The following is a 15,427-nucleotide window of genomic DNA, read 5'->3' on the forward strand; positions in this document are numbered from 1 at the left end:
TGGACAGTGGAATTCAGATGGCCACCAGAGTAATAAATATTTGAAGTTTAAATATTTGTTGGTTTCGCTCATTATTTATCATCAAAAGCACATCAAAAACACGGGATCTCATCTTTTTACCGCTAGACAACCAGATTTAGAGTCAGCATTGGCATCGAAACACAGCAGCGATCCAGCAAGCAGCAGCGATTACCACAATGCATTTTAATGGCGCCAACCTAACACCAAGTGCTAACAAGCTCCGTAAATGGGAGTGAAATAGTGCGATTAAAGCAATATCTACGACTAGGCGACCATTATAACAGGCGTCACCGCAGAATGACAAGCTGGAACTCCAGGGAGTCTCCCCCGTCACTCCACGTGCACCGCAACGGGAGTGGTCAGCGCTGGCTGCCTGGTCGAGGTGGCTGCAAAGAAATACTTTCTATCGGTGTATTCGCTCCACAGTGTTTCCATCAAGGAAATAAACCCGTGGGCGACACGCACTAGAGTCAACTCGAGAGGAGTAATCAGTCGCTCGGTTGGTTTCGGTACATCGTGCAGATTGGCGTTCAAGTCCCGCGCTATCTTAACTGCAACATGTGCTGGACATCATTATCTTGAAATCAGTCGTGTTTTCTATACTCGAGATGTGAATCCGGCCACATCTCTAAAAGATTCGCGCCATTTCTGCAATCGTAGTTACAACAAGTGTTCGCATTTGGTTCTGCAAGCAACCAGCCACCAGCCTGCATCAGCGATATAGCCGTCCTCAATCGGGACTAATTAGCCAACGCAGACGCGGCACTCTACGAGTTTTAATAATTTTTCATGTAATATTTGTTTTATATTACAACTTACGCTCTATGAATATATGCTGTTTACAAGCACTAGCACATTGAGAACTTCTCAAAAACTCTTATTACCGGTTCGTTTTGTTGCAATAACGTCATACTTGTGGCTGAAGAATTTTCGTATTTATTTTCGTGTTATAACACGCTTGCTATAAAAGTACCTCGTTTCAAAGTGACAGTACACTGAAAATTAAATGTTAGTTAATAACATATCGACGATTAAAGCCATAAAACTCATAGAGTAAATTAGCAGATCATTTGTTGTAGAAGGCCAAATTACGTGGATTCGTGTCTAGCTGAATCCATTTTTCCCCCACCTTTCCATTTTCGAACGGTTGTGAGACATGTTATTAAATTATTAGAAATATTTTCTATAGTTTTCAATGTTGTGTAAATGTAAGTGTGCTCTCTCTCAGGAGGAAGTTTGTCTGATTTTAATAAGTATTATAAACTGAAGACCTGAATGACTGGACATGGATATTGCCTTTGTGTCTTATAACTTGGTCAAGGATATTGAAGATTTTAGTTATCTTGTAACACCCCACCAGTCACTTAGCTGGTTTTGGCGTGTGTTCACCCCAACTAATTGACTAACAGATCAACAGAGAGTGCAAAACTGCCGCAATATCGGATAACGCAAAAAAGTAATATGGCCCTGTGACTCCTGATTGAACTGCGGTGGCAGTGTTGACATTAATTTATTCAGAATTGATCACTTGAAATTGAAAAGGGGTGCACATTGATGTTATATTCAGCTATTGAACACCAGATGCAAATGTTGAACATAAAATTAATTAAGAAAGTGACTTGGGATTTCAACTACTTGATTGAAAACAGATGCAGTCGATTAGCTCAAATTTATTTTTTAACTCCTGACATTCAATCATCACATTACAAGACTCTCCTATCAGGCAGTGGTAATAAATTGCGTTTGTGTGGAGTAAAGCGCGACAACTCAAAAGTAATTCCTATCGACTGACCCAGGCGTAATGCGAAGTGCGAGAAGAATTCTACAATACACAGCCCATGAAATCCTCGTGGAAACTTTGCCGACATGATCCAACAAATTAATCAGTGGCCAAAGCGGGCGCAATATCACCGAATACAGCGTGGCAGAGCGTCGTCGTTGTGTGGACGTCGGCCGACCTCGTGGTGCAGCAAGGCTGCGCTCGTCTATTCACTCCTAGCTATCTTTCTCAGTACATAGCTGAACCAAAACTTTCTATCTCGAAGCTCAATCGTTCCATTTGCTAAGTGCTAAACTGCAGAGATGCTCACTCTTTCTCAGGCAAGCTGAGTAAAGAACTCCACGTCCGCACTCTAGGCATGCTGGGAACGGAAGACCTCTAGGGAGACTTCTCACAGTCTGCTCTTCGCCTCGGTTTCCCCTCCGGCAAAATCACTTATGTCAATTGCAGCACAAGTCGCATTAATTATGCGTCGCTTCCCAGCGCCGACCAATGCCTGCTCTGGGAAGTGAACAAATTCCCTCAAAATTTCCCTTCCGCTCAACTTCTGTTATTTAGCTCCTCCCAGGCCACCCATCAAAGTTAGTGTCTGCACAAACAACAATTTTTCCGGAATTCTGACTCCCAGGAGAGTACTTCAAATTCCTTGGTCCTACGCTCCCATTGGAGGCCGGTGTATTTCATTCTGTCGCTCTTCTCCCGATTTACTTCAGACTCTGCGGACCGTGAATTCACCATGAAGTTGCTATAGTCACGAACATGCATATTTTGACCTCTGTTGACTGCTCCACTTTAGCTTTGCGCAGCTTTCTCTCATGTTTCACTGAAAACGGGACGATGGACATTTATCAACAGGCGTACAAGTTCTCCGTATGCTTCCCGGTACACCAGAATGGGGTTGGGGTCAACCACCCATGCTGTCACTCATCTTAAGGCGGCTGGAGGCCGCGCCGCTTTACCGCTTTCTCAGAGCTTGAGCCGCCCTAAGTTGCCTATTGTTGCTTCCCTTAGCCACTCCCCCAGCGACCACAGTCAATTCTGAGTACTTCCCTGGGATAAACTAGCCTCCAGAAAATCGACGCGTTTCCACAAGGGTTTTCATGTCATGTGAAATACTTTAAAACCATCACCCGACATTAATTATTTCAATACGTCCATACTATACCCTCTACAAGATGCATTGTGCCTTCTCAGTCATTTTTTTGTTCAGCCCTACTGTTCGCTCACTTGCTATCTTACAATATATGGTAGAGACAAATGGTTCAAATGGCTTTAAGCACTATGGGACTTAATATCTGAGGTCATCAGTCCCCTATACTTAAAACTACTTAAAGCTAACTAACCTAAGGACATCACACACATCCACGCCCATGGCAGGATTCGAACCTGCGACCGTAGCAGCCACGTGGGTCTTGACTGAAGCGCCTAGAACCGCTCGCTCACAGCGGCCGGTTGGTAGAGACAGAACAACGTGACAAGCATATAGAAAAGGGTGGCCATGTTCGTTTTAACACAGTTAAAGCAGGAATTTTATGCGCGTCCGACGGCCGGAGGGGCCGTGCGGTTCTAGGCGCTACAGTCTGGAGCCGAGCGACCACTACGGTCGCAGGTTCGAATCCTGCCTCGGGCATGGAAGCGTGTAATGTCCTTAGGTTAGTTAGGTTTAATTAGTTCTAAGATCTAGGCGACTGATGACCTCAGAAGTTAAGTCGCATAGTGCTCAGAGCCATTTGAACCATTTATATGCGTGTACATTTACGTAAAGGAAATGTGTTGTTTGGAGGCCCGGTACAGTCACTGGTGAGCGTTACAGGCGCAAATTACGTTAACTAGCACGTGGAATTTGAGATGGGCGCTGTCTCTCGTGACGTTGTATTTCCCGTCTGCGTTCGGCTCAACATCCGTTTCGTGGACGGCTTAAGGGACGCGCCCATTCGTTCGCGCCCTCGTTCTTGTCTCCTTTCCTCGCATGGCTCAGTAACTGCTTACTTATTTCCTTCCGTCTGGTTCCCGCTCGATTCATCGAGAAATTTTCCCTAAGGGCTCCAACGAAGGCCCATCCTTATATTCTTGTCTGTTTTGTGCATTATTTACCCTTGGATAGCTTCCTTGTGCAAGTAGCAGTCAAGTGTGGATTCATAACCGTTACCATACTGCGCAGGCTGCCTCGACACCGCCCTTGTGTCTGAGGTCAATATACGTATTTCGGATTCATTTGCAGCACCCAGTGTGTCCAGGTGTGAGCATCGCACCGGGCGCCGCCCTGTGCCGCGGTGTGGCGCGTGCCGGCAGCTCGTTAGCCGTGGCAGGTGCCGCCTCTGCCTCCACCCTCCGCCTCCACCTCCGCCCCCGCCGCCTCCAAAATAATTAGGCTAGCTCGTCACTGCGCCCTCGCGCCTCACTGGGATCACGCGCGCCGCCCGCCCGCTTTCCACTTTCCTAGGCCTCTCCCGCCCCCCCCCCCCCCCCTCCCCCAGACGCCTGCCGCTGCTGCTCTGTTTCGTACGGCTGCACGTGGCTCCGCCACCTCGCACGAAAATGAAGAGCTAGTAGTTCCACATCCTGTCGAACAACTGATGTCTTTGGTCTCAGTACAAGGACAATGTGATATCTACTACTTGGTGCATAGGTTCGTAGCGTTTCTGCGTTGCGCGTTGGTATTACGATTGCTACTGGTTTATTTATTGTTATTTTTTATTTTTAGTTGATCCTTGCTGTCCGAGTTTGCTGGATAGAGATGGACGCTAGAAAATGGAGTGCTAAATGGAGTATTCTTCTGTTTTTTCAACACAGGAATGACAGCAGAGGAGGCAGCCAGAAATATCTGTGCCGTTTACGAAGATAATGCTATTGGAGAGAGCACGAGAAGAAAATGATTTTCTGTTTTTAAGGAGGTTCAGTTTCACATTAGTGACTGTCCACGTTCACGAGAACCTTCTGGGTTTGATAAAGATGGTTTAAGGGGGGTAGGACGTCAAGCGGCTCGACTTGGAGCAAGACAGGCATCACAGGCCATTTTAATTCCCACTATCTATACTTTTACAAATAAATTCGTAAAACTTTGTCAGCATGACCAGGAAGGATTCAGGATTCACACTCAAAACAGTGGAAGTTCAAACACATAAGAATAATTTTTTTTTTCTTGTGAAATTTCAGCATTTTTTCACTTACTGTTCGCTGCATTTGTTGCTATAGGTACACTTTTCTTCATAAGTAAGAGAGATTGTTAGATGAATTTTGCACAGCATACAAACCATACTTGCAGGTGTATGAAACTCTAGAATTTTCCAAAGCTATTAAAAACTGTGGTAAAAATTGAGGTAATTAACTATAAGAGTTGAGTTTTTTTCTAAACATGAAGTTTAAAATGCAACAGCTCATTCATTTTTTCATAAATTAAATAAATTCTAGAGTTTCATATACCTGTAAGTATGGTTTGTGTGCTGTGCAAAATGCATCGAAGAATCTCCCTTACTTACGAAGAAAAGTGTACCTATAGCAACAAATGCAGCCAGTAGTAAATGAAAAAAATGATGAAATTTCACATGTAAAAAAATTATTTTGTTATGTTTTTGAACTTCCACTACTATAAGTGTGAATCCTGAATCCCTGCTGGTCATGCTGACAAAGTTTTACGAATTTATTTGTAAAAGTATGGACAGTGAGAATTAAAATGTCCTGTGGTGCCTGTCTTGCTCCAATTCGGGCCGCTTGACATCCTACCCCCCTTAAACGCATTTATCCTGAGAATTGGCAGATGTGACGAATTGTCATCATTCCACCATCCTACAACATTTGCATGCAGTGGGGAGAGTTCAAAAATCGGGTATGTCGGTCCATATGTTCGAAGCCAAAATCACAAAATTCTGCGGGTGGCCATATGGACATCTCTGCTTGCTCGGCGTCAGTTGGCTCATCAACAACATCGACGTTCCCTATACTGTATTGTTACTGGTGACGAGAAATGGTGCATTCGTGCCGCCGTAAGCGAAAGTGAGGAGTGGCTGAGCCGAAGCAAAGCAGTAACTCCCCGTGCAAAGCCCTACAAAAGATAATGTGATATCATTGCTGACATTTTTCGTCAACAATTGAGACGTCTTCCAGAGAGAACGACCAGGAAGATAGCTTGAACGATGCTACTCCACGATAACGCCCGCCCTCCATTCTGCTAAAGTGACAAAAAACACTATTCATAGGTTGGGTTGGGAAGTCATTTCGCACCTACTACATTCACGTGATCTTTTGCCTTCACCTTTCCGTTTTCTATCGAGTGACCTTCAAGGAACTTTCTTTCCAGATGAAAATGGGTTCCGAGTATGGGTCGACGAATTCTTCGCCCAGAAGCCACGTCATTTCTACAATCAAATGGCTCTGAGCACTATGTGACTTAACTTCTGAGGTCATCAGTCGCCTAGAACTTAGAACTAATTAAACCTAACTAACCTAAGGACATCACACACATCCATGCCCGAGGCAGGATTCGAACCTGCGACCGTAGCGGTCGCTCGGTTCCAGACTGTAGCGCCTTGAACCGCACGGTCACTCTGGCCGGCCCATTTCTACAATCGAGGAATCGAGAAGTTACCCCATAGCTGGCTGACTGTTGAAAGTAGTGAAGGAGACTATATTATTGATGATTAGAGTCACTACTATGTGTGTCTGTTGTGTTCATTTAACTTCTGTAGAAACTCTATGAACTCATGCTCCAACCCTATAAATTGTGATGGTATTTAAATCTAGTCATTAAGGGGTACCATGTTATGTAAAAGTTTCAGTATAGTAGGACAAATATTGCAGTTATAAACTGTGTATGAACCTTGACGCAGCGAACTCACTCATTGCAAATACATTCAACAGTATTTGAGAACGACAGCGCTTAGCAGCTTCCACACAACTTCACAAATAATTTCAAATCTTTACGAAACTTTTCCTTGCTGACACCACCTTCAAAATTATGAAATGAAGAAAGTTCTCGCTTACTACATTTTAACTGTTCTTGCTGAAATGGTGCATCAGGAAAGGCGGTTTAATTTTTTCAACTTTACTACTAATAGTATTCTCTACGCATCTGCAGTGTCCACATGGTGAAACACAAACTTTTTTCTTTTTTTAAATGAAGCGCAAGTTATCCAGAACATACTCATCCATTGTTTGACAATCAAATCACTTGGTAATTTTCAACGAACTTCAACTCTTTTCTAAGCTCTTTCTCACTTATTTCTCGCTTATATGCTTAACGTCAAATATTTAATGCCTGAATTCATCTTTAATCAGATGGCAGTACGACTGTTTAAAAAATCTAGAGTTTACCTGTAATTTCATAATCCTTTATCGAAAAAACATCGTTTGTGACACTTAACAACAAACTCTTTAACCTAACCAGAAATTTATATCAAAGGATACAATTCTGGCCAAATAAAGACATGACTGGTGACCTTGCCTTTTACGTGATACAAACTGTTGATGGCATACGGAAGGAACCACCCATATTTTTAGCTATACTGATCATCATCAGACGGCTTCACGTTCTCGCCAAAGTAACTGTTATGTTCGTTTGCAGGTGAGTTGTGGTAAACTAGTGTAACATATGTTTTGGCGAAACCGCCGGACACTTCACTGCAGTTCACCTGCAAACTAACGTAACATGTGTTTTGACAAAAAAATCAAGCCGTCTGATGATGAACTGTATCGTTTCGAAACTGGTGACGTTACGTTTTTTCCATAAAATAACTTAAAACCAGTTTGTTTCTGGTTTCTGCTGTACACCATAAACAGTTAGTACCCAGGGAATCGCATTTTCTTATATAAATAAGACATACGTATGACACCAATACAATACACTTATTTTATTGCTATAATATTTCCAAAATTTATTTTAGGATTCGTGTAACAATAATTGTTGAAACCATTTTAATTCTTTGGCCAAAATTTTGCTACCATTATACGAAGATCTATAGTAACTAAAGAGTATAGTACGATAATAAGTTTCCCAGGGACCAACTCATTTTTCTAAATCCGGAATTATATATCACATATGAACAAAAGAAGCTTTTGTGTAACAACAGTCGTATTCAGTTGAAAGATTGTTCTGTAAAGTAAGATGTATTCAGCAGATGCTAAAAAATATAACATCATTTTTACACCTACTGTAACTTAAACACATTAACTGTATTAATAGAACTAAAATGTAAATCAGAATATTAAGTCATTTATAAATAATATAGACTCGCAAAAATGCAAGAACAGTTTTGGAATCAGAAAAAAATGTATTTAAGAAGATGCATTTTATACATAAATTTTCATTTCTTTTACATTTCGGAGAAATTTCCATTATTTTACTATAATGAGATGGCAGATGGGTTTGAGGACATAATAGTGAACTCAGGTAAGGTTGTACTATGTACCTTCACATAACTCTACCATGAAACAGAAGAAGGTCTTGTCAATTAACACTAACGTAAATGAAGTTAAATCTAGCTTCCAAACAGCCTAATCTTATTACCATGTATGTTTTTGTACTTCAATATCCAAAATCACACAGGTTGTGTTGGATGCCTAAAAAAATTTTGGGTAGATGCCAAACATCACTTGAGAGTGAGTTGATGAGATGGTAGATCATGCAGCACTGATAAACTTTTAGTTTTTGTGAATGCTAACAAAATGTAGGTTGGTAACAGTGTGTAAATATGTTTAATGTTAGACATGAGAGACTTCAATCCGTTGTTTACTAAATATATTCTGAGCTGTGAGGGCAGATACTATATTTTAATATTTGCATTACACACAGTTACCAAACCAGATAGTAGCCATCATACTGCATTTATGAAATCTACAACTTGGATTTGTGGAATACTTGTTCTGTACTGAATGGGGACTCAGACACTTTTTATCAGCTCTAAGCTTAGGCAAGCCAAAACAAAGCGCAAAGCGCATAGTGGTTCCAAACTGAAAAATTCTGACAGCCCATCAGGACAATGAACACTCTCAGTCTCGTTATGTGGCACCTGACTCTAATATTTCTGCTTATAAACGCAGCACAGTTTTCATTTTGAAAGAAAGATGGTGACGCCATTTTTTTAAAAAATCACGTATTTACATTACTATTTACTTTCCATGCAACACACAATAATGCAATCGCAATTTACAAAAGTTACAGAACTCTACTACAAAACTACCAAGATTTTTCTGCCAAAATTTATTTGAATTATAGAATTGTCAGGCAGGTGATAGCAAGTGTTAATGGAGGCACCTTAGCACAATACCACTGCTTGTAGGCATTTAAAATATGTAGACAGTTTCCCACAGGGTTAGAAAATACCATCAATCTGTATTTTTATTCCCTGAAACGTAATAGCGTTAATAAATTAATGCCAGAACTACACACAGTTCAGTATCATCTGTAAATAAGTACCTGGCTATGCGATATATTTCAAATAAGTATATGAATTACATCTTTCTGGCATTGAGAAAGAAGATTACAGATTCAGAATTCAGACAAAGTACGTCTGGTAGAGCAAACTTGTACACATCATACTCCACTAACCTAACATCATTAAAAAGACTACTCCAGGGAACAGGACTCAGTCTGATGCACACCATGTAAAATATATGATTCCATTACAACACATTCTACACCACACACTCTCTAACATACCAGTTCTAATTCGTTGCCTCTGGAAGATACACAATAGGTGTAGGTATCCACGCTGCCTACAAATATATCAGAGTTCCTTACAATTCTTGCTTTAGTAATATTACAGTGCTCTATACTTATAATACTTACACTTAGAAAAAAAACAGTATACTGAGGAATTAACTAGAATTTACAACAAAAGCTGTGAAGCTTTAATGTAAACACTGAATGTCAAGCTACATTACAAGAGGAAGATGACATTATATATCGATACTTAATTAGAGGAAAGACGAAACATTCCAAGTTATAATACATCAAATTATATCTTGTGTAGATTGAATAAAGGATCTAAAGACACAAACTGTCAAATAAAACTAGACAAATGCTGCTTAAATTCTAAGTTACACAAATAGTGGCAATATGTGAGTCATGTCCCTTCGTTTTTTTTTGGTTTTTTTCTGTTTTTTTTTTTTTTTACTGCTGTAGAACTGTTAAATTACAGCACTGGTATTACATGTGTTTTGCTCTCAAAATCTGATGTACTGTATTTTGATAGCATAATACAGGCAAATATTTTTTTTCATTTATGATCAGAGATCAGTCATACTTGAGGGTTATGACAAGCAACCTGCGCGTGTTTTGTATACATGCTGTTACACTTTACCCTAAAAATATACATGGGAGAAAATTAATGTCTATACATTTATTAAGGTGTAAATTAAAAAATAATGAAACATTTTAAAAATTACTGCTTTTCCATACTTTTGTCTACACAAAAACTATGAAATGATTTTTGTAGCTTAACTGGGGGAAAGAAGGCGCATCCACACACACACACACACACCCACACCCACCCACCCACCCACACACACACACACACACACACACACACACACACACACACACACACACACACACATACATACATACATACACAGGAACAAGAGAGTGCAATTGGCTATTGACATAAAATTAGATAAGCCTGTTTGTCAAATTTCATTTGTCCATTTCTTACACACAGCTTGCGCTTTTAGAAGGTATACCCAGCTTTGACAGCTGCAATTTATGAGAAGAAAAATTGGTATCACCTTTGTTAGACTGTCGTGGAACGAGATTTTGTATGGGTCAGTAAGCACAAACTCTGTATTTAAGCTACCTGAAGTCAGCACACTCACCTGCAATGCGTTGACCAACCTAGCAACACACTCCACCTCCACCAAAATACATTGTCTCTTTTATTCTACATAGGGCTGGCTCTTAATGCTGCTATGGTAATGCTGATAATTTTTTCTAGGTTGACAGTTGGCAGAAGACATGCTGCTGGAAATAACTTTTAGATGTACTGGCTGGGTTGGGTATCCTAGTCTCTGTTGGATGCTAAAGAAACCAACGTACACCTGGTAGGGTAATGAAGAGGAACATAGATATTCTTGTACAAAACTTTTATTTTTGCGTCTACATTTATACACAGAAAACAATTCCTTCTCTATGTTTGTCTGCTGTTGTTTTGATAACACCCAGATCAATTTTCAGCTTATAATTTAAATCTACATCTGAATGCCTATTTTTTTCCAACCAGTAATTCGATAAATATAAAGAATGTATGTTCCCGAATTCTAAAACATATTTTTCGTGTAAATTGTCTTATCCGCATATCGGTTTGCCCCATTTCTTCCTGTAGTTCTTCTAATCAACAGCATTTTATATAGGTAATACATTCGTTCAAGAGCATTCTAGCAGGGTTCAGTTTTGTCTTTTTAAGGCAATCCGTATCTTCTTGTATGTATGTTACCAACTCTTCCCCTATACATTCTTGCAGAATCTCTGTAAGGAAATTTAAGTTTACAACTTTTTCAAAAAACTATCATTAAATGTAGTTTTTCTGTCAGTTTTAAACCCTGAAAATGGCCTATATATTGCTAAATACACACTGTCCAATCCACTGCATTTACGTACAATGAAACCATCCATTTTGAACAGATCCAAATGGGAATGACGGTTAGTAAGCGAAATTTTCGTGTGGCCTTCGATGTAGTAAATATTTTCGAATCCAATATTTTCGATCAGTACCCCAGTTTATGGCCACTTCTTATTGGTATTTACAGTAAATGATGATTTTTGCATTCCCCACTCATATCTAGATTTTCAGCAGAATGTGTTTAAAGTAATATGTCAGCTTTGCCTGCACATCTACAATTGTTTGTTCTTTTTCCAATAACAGTTTATTGGAATTTATGTTATCATTATGTAACAAGATGGTCTAGGTTCTCCAATGATAAGCACACATCAACTCATTTATTGGTTGTTCTCTTTTTCTTCTTTCTTCATAGCTGAGGGATGTTTAGCACTTTAGAGTGAGAAATATTGATATTCTCTTTTGTCACAGAATACTGATTAGTTGCGGCTGTCAAGGACATTATACCGCATACGCCGAAGATCACCTGATCAAGACCTCACTGCCGTTAATACTTCCTAAATTTAACAACATGCTCCGAACTGTCCCCTAGTTCTTCACAGCTAAAACATACTGTATGTGTCACTGCTTAGATTCTGAGTAAAAATTATCAGAAGTAGAGGTCAGAGACTTCAATTATGTCAACTGCCTTGTCAAAAGGGCGGACGAGTGGACAGAGTTCCAGGGCACTTTCTTGCCCTTGGTGTGGAACACCTAAAAATCGAAAGAACCTGCAACTATCAAAGGCATAATGATGCAGAAGGCAGTGGAACACCACTGAATTAAGGACATACGATTTAGGTGCACATTACATGTGACATGTAGTTGAAAAAGTGTCTTGATGATCTGTCTATTGGCAAAATATTCGCAACCAGTCCCGCATTCCAATCTCCGGGAGGGACTGCCAAGGAACAAGTGACCACGAGAAACCACTGATAAGTAGGGGCATGCAATGCAAGTAGTTTGAACGTGGTAGGAAAGCTAGAAAATCTGGAAAGGGAAATGCTAAGGCTACATCTGGATCTAAGTTGATCGTCGCTAAGGCAGATGCCAGACTGAGATTCATTGGAAGAATCCTAAGGAAATGCAATCCGAAAGCAAAGGAAGTAGGTTACAGTACACTTGTTCGCCCACTGCTTGAATACTGATCACCAGTGTGAGATCCGTACCAGATAGGGTTGATTGAAGAGATAGAGACGATCCAACGGAGAGCAGCGCGCTTCGTTACAGGATCATGAAAGCTTTACGGAGGTGATAGATAAACTCCAGTGGAAGACTCTGCAAGAGAGACGCTCAGTAGCTCGATACGGGCTTTTGTTGAAGTTTCGAGAACGTTCCTTCACCGAGGAGTCAAGCAGTATATTGCTTCCTCCTGCGTATATCTCGCGAAGAGACCATGAGGATAAAATCAGAGAGATTAGAGCCGACACAGAGGCATACCGACACTCTTTCTTTCCACGAACAATACGAGACTGGAATAGAAGGGAGAACCGATAGAGGTACTCAAGGTACCCTCTGCCACACACCATCAGGTGGCTTGCGGAGTATGGATGTACATGTAGATGTAGATGTAGATGCAATGAGGGTCATTGAAGTGAAATGGAAAGGAATCAAAGATTTCTGTTTAGACGAGTATAGAGTAATATCAACAGCAGCAGAATATGGTACAATTGGAGGAGGATCCATTATGAATAGGGATTTAGGGCAGAGAATGAGTTATTGTGAACAGTTCAGCGACAGGATTGTTCTCATCTAAATCGAACGTAAAGCAACACTGATAACAGTAGTTCAGGTACACGTATCGATGTCGCAAGCAGGAGAGCAGGAGAAACAGAAAGCATATCAGGAAGAATGTACATCAGGATATTGAATGGGACATGAAAATCTAATAGTATCAAACATAGATCTTAATTTTTAAAAAAATTGCAATGCATTTGTATCGGAAGGACTAGAAGAAATCGACCCATCAAAGAAGCAATGACGAAAATAAAATAAAAGTACAAGTGTGGCATTAAAATTCAGAATGAAAGGATATCAACGATAACATCTACTGGTGACACAGCCATCAGAAGCAAAGTTGAAGAAGAATTACATGTTCCGTTGAATGAAATGGACAGTCTGATGAATACAGAATATGCATTAAGAGTAAATCAAGGAAAGACGAAAGTAATGAGAAATATCAGAAATGAGAGCAGCAATGAAAGCATTGAGAATCACAAAGTATAAGAAGTTAAGGAATTGTACTACCTATGTAGCAATATAGCCCACAATGGAAAGAGCAACCCCCCCCCCCCCCCCCCCCCATGAACCATGGACCTTGCCGTTGGTGGGGAGGCTTGCGTGCCTCAGCGATACAGATAGCCGTACCGTAGGTACAACCACAACGGAGGGGTATCTGTTGAGAGGCCAGACAAACGTGTGGTTCCTGAAGAGGGGCAGCAGCCTTTTCAGTAGTTGCAAGGGCAACAGTCTGGATGATTGACTGATCTGGCCTTGTAACAATAACCAAAACGGCCTTGCTGTGCTGGTACTGCGAACGGCTGAAAGCAAGGGGAAACTACGGCCGTAATTTTTCCCGAGGGCATGCAGCTTTACTGTATGATTAAATGATGATGGCATCCTCTTGGGTAAAATATTCCGGAGGTAAAATAGTCCCCCATTCGGATCTCCGGGCGGGGACTACTCAAGAGGATGTCGTTATCAGGAGAAAGAAAACTGGCGTTCTACGGATCGGAGCGTGGAATGTCAGGTCCCTTAATCGGGCAGGTAGGTTAGAAAATTTGAAAAGGGAAATGGATAGGTTAAAGTTAGATATAGTGGGAATTAGTGAAGTTCGGTGGCAGGAGGAACAAGACTTCTGGTCAGGTGATTACAGGGTTATAAACACAAAGTCAAATAGGGGTAATGCAGGAGTAGGTTTAATAATGAATAGGAAAATAGGAACGCGGGTAAGCTACTACAAACAGCTTAGTGAACGCATTATTGTGGCCAAGATAGATACGAAGCCCACACCTACTACAGTAGTACAAGTTTATATGCCAACTAGCTCTGCAGATGACGAAGAAATTGAAGAAATGTATGATGAAATAAAAGAAATTATTCAGATAGTGAAGGGAGACGAAAATTTAATAGTCATGGGTGACTGGAATCCGAGTGTAGGGAAAGGGAGAGAAGGAAACGTAGTAGGTGAATATGGATTGGGGCTAAGAAATGAAAGAGGAAGCCGCCTGGTAGAATTTTGCACAGAGCACAACTTAATCATAGCTAATACTTGGTTTAAGAATCATGATAGAAGGTTGTATACATGGAAGAACCCTGGAGATACTAAAAGGTATCAGATAGATTATATAATGGTAAGACAGAGATTTAGGAACCAGGTTTTAAATTGTAAGACATTTCCAGGGGCAGATGTGGACTCTGACCACAATCTATTGGTTATGACCTGTAGATTAAAACTGAAGAAACTGCAAAAAGGTGGCAATTGAAGGAGATGGGACCTGGATAAACTGAAAGAACCAGAGGTTGTACAGAGTTTCAGGGAGAGCATAAGGGAACAATTGACGGGAATGGGGGAAAGAAATACAGTAGAAGAAGAATGGGTAGCTTTGAGGGATGAAGTAGTGAAGGCAGCAGAGGATCAAGTAGGTAAAAAGACGAGGGCTAGTAGAAATCCTTGGGTAACAGAAGAAATATTGAATTTAATTGATGAAAGGAGAAAATATAAAAATGCAGTAAATGAAGCAGGCAAAAGGGAATACAAACGTCTCAAAAATGAGATCGACAGGAAGTGCAAAATGGCTAAGCAGGGATGGCTAGAGGACAAATGTAAGGATGTAGAGGCTTATCTCACTAGGGGTAAGATAGATACTGCCTACAGGAAAATTAAAGAGACCTTTGGAGATAAGAGAACCACTTGTATGAACATCAAGAGCTCAGATGGAAACCCAGTTCTAAGCAAAGAAGGGAAAGCAGAAAGGTGGAAGGAGTATATAGAGGGTCTATACAAGGGCCATGTACTTGAGGACAATATTATGGAAAT

This window comes from Schistocerca nitens, chromosome 6, assembly GCF_023898315.1.
Source record: "Schistocerca nitens isolate TAMUIC-IGC-003100 chromosome 6, iqSchNite1.1, whole genome shotgun sequence".
In the NCBI taxonomy this organism is placed as follows: Eukaryota; Metazoa; Arthropoda; class Insecta; order Orthoptera; family Acrididae; genus Schistocerca; species Schistocerca nitens.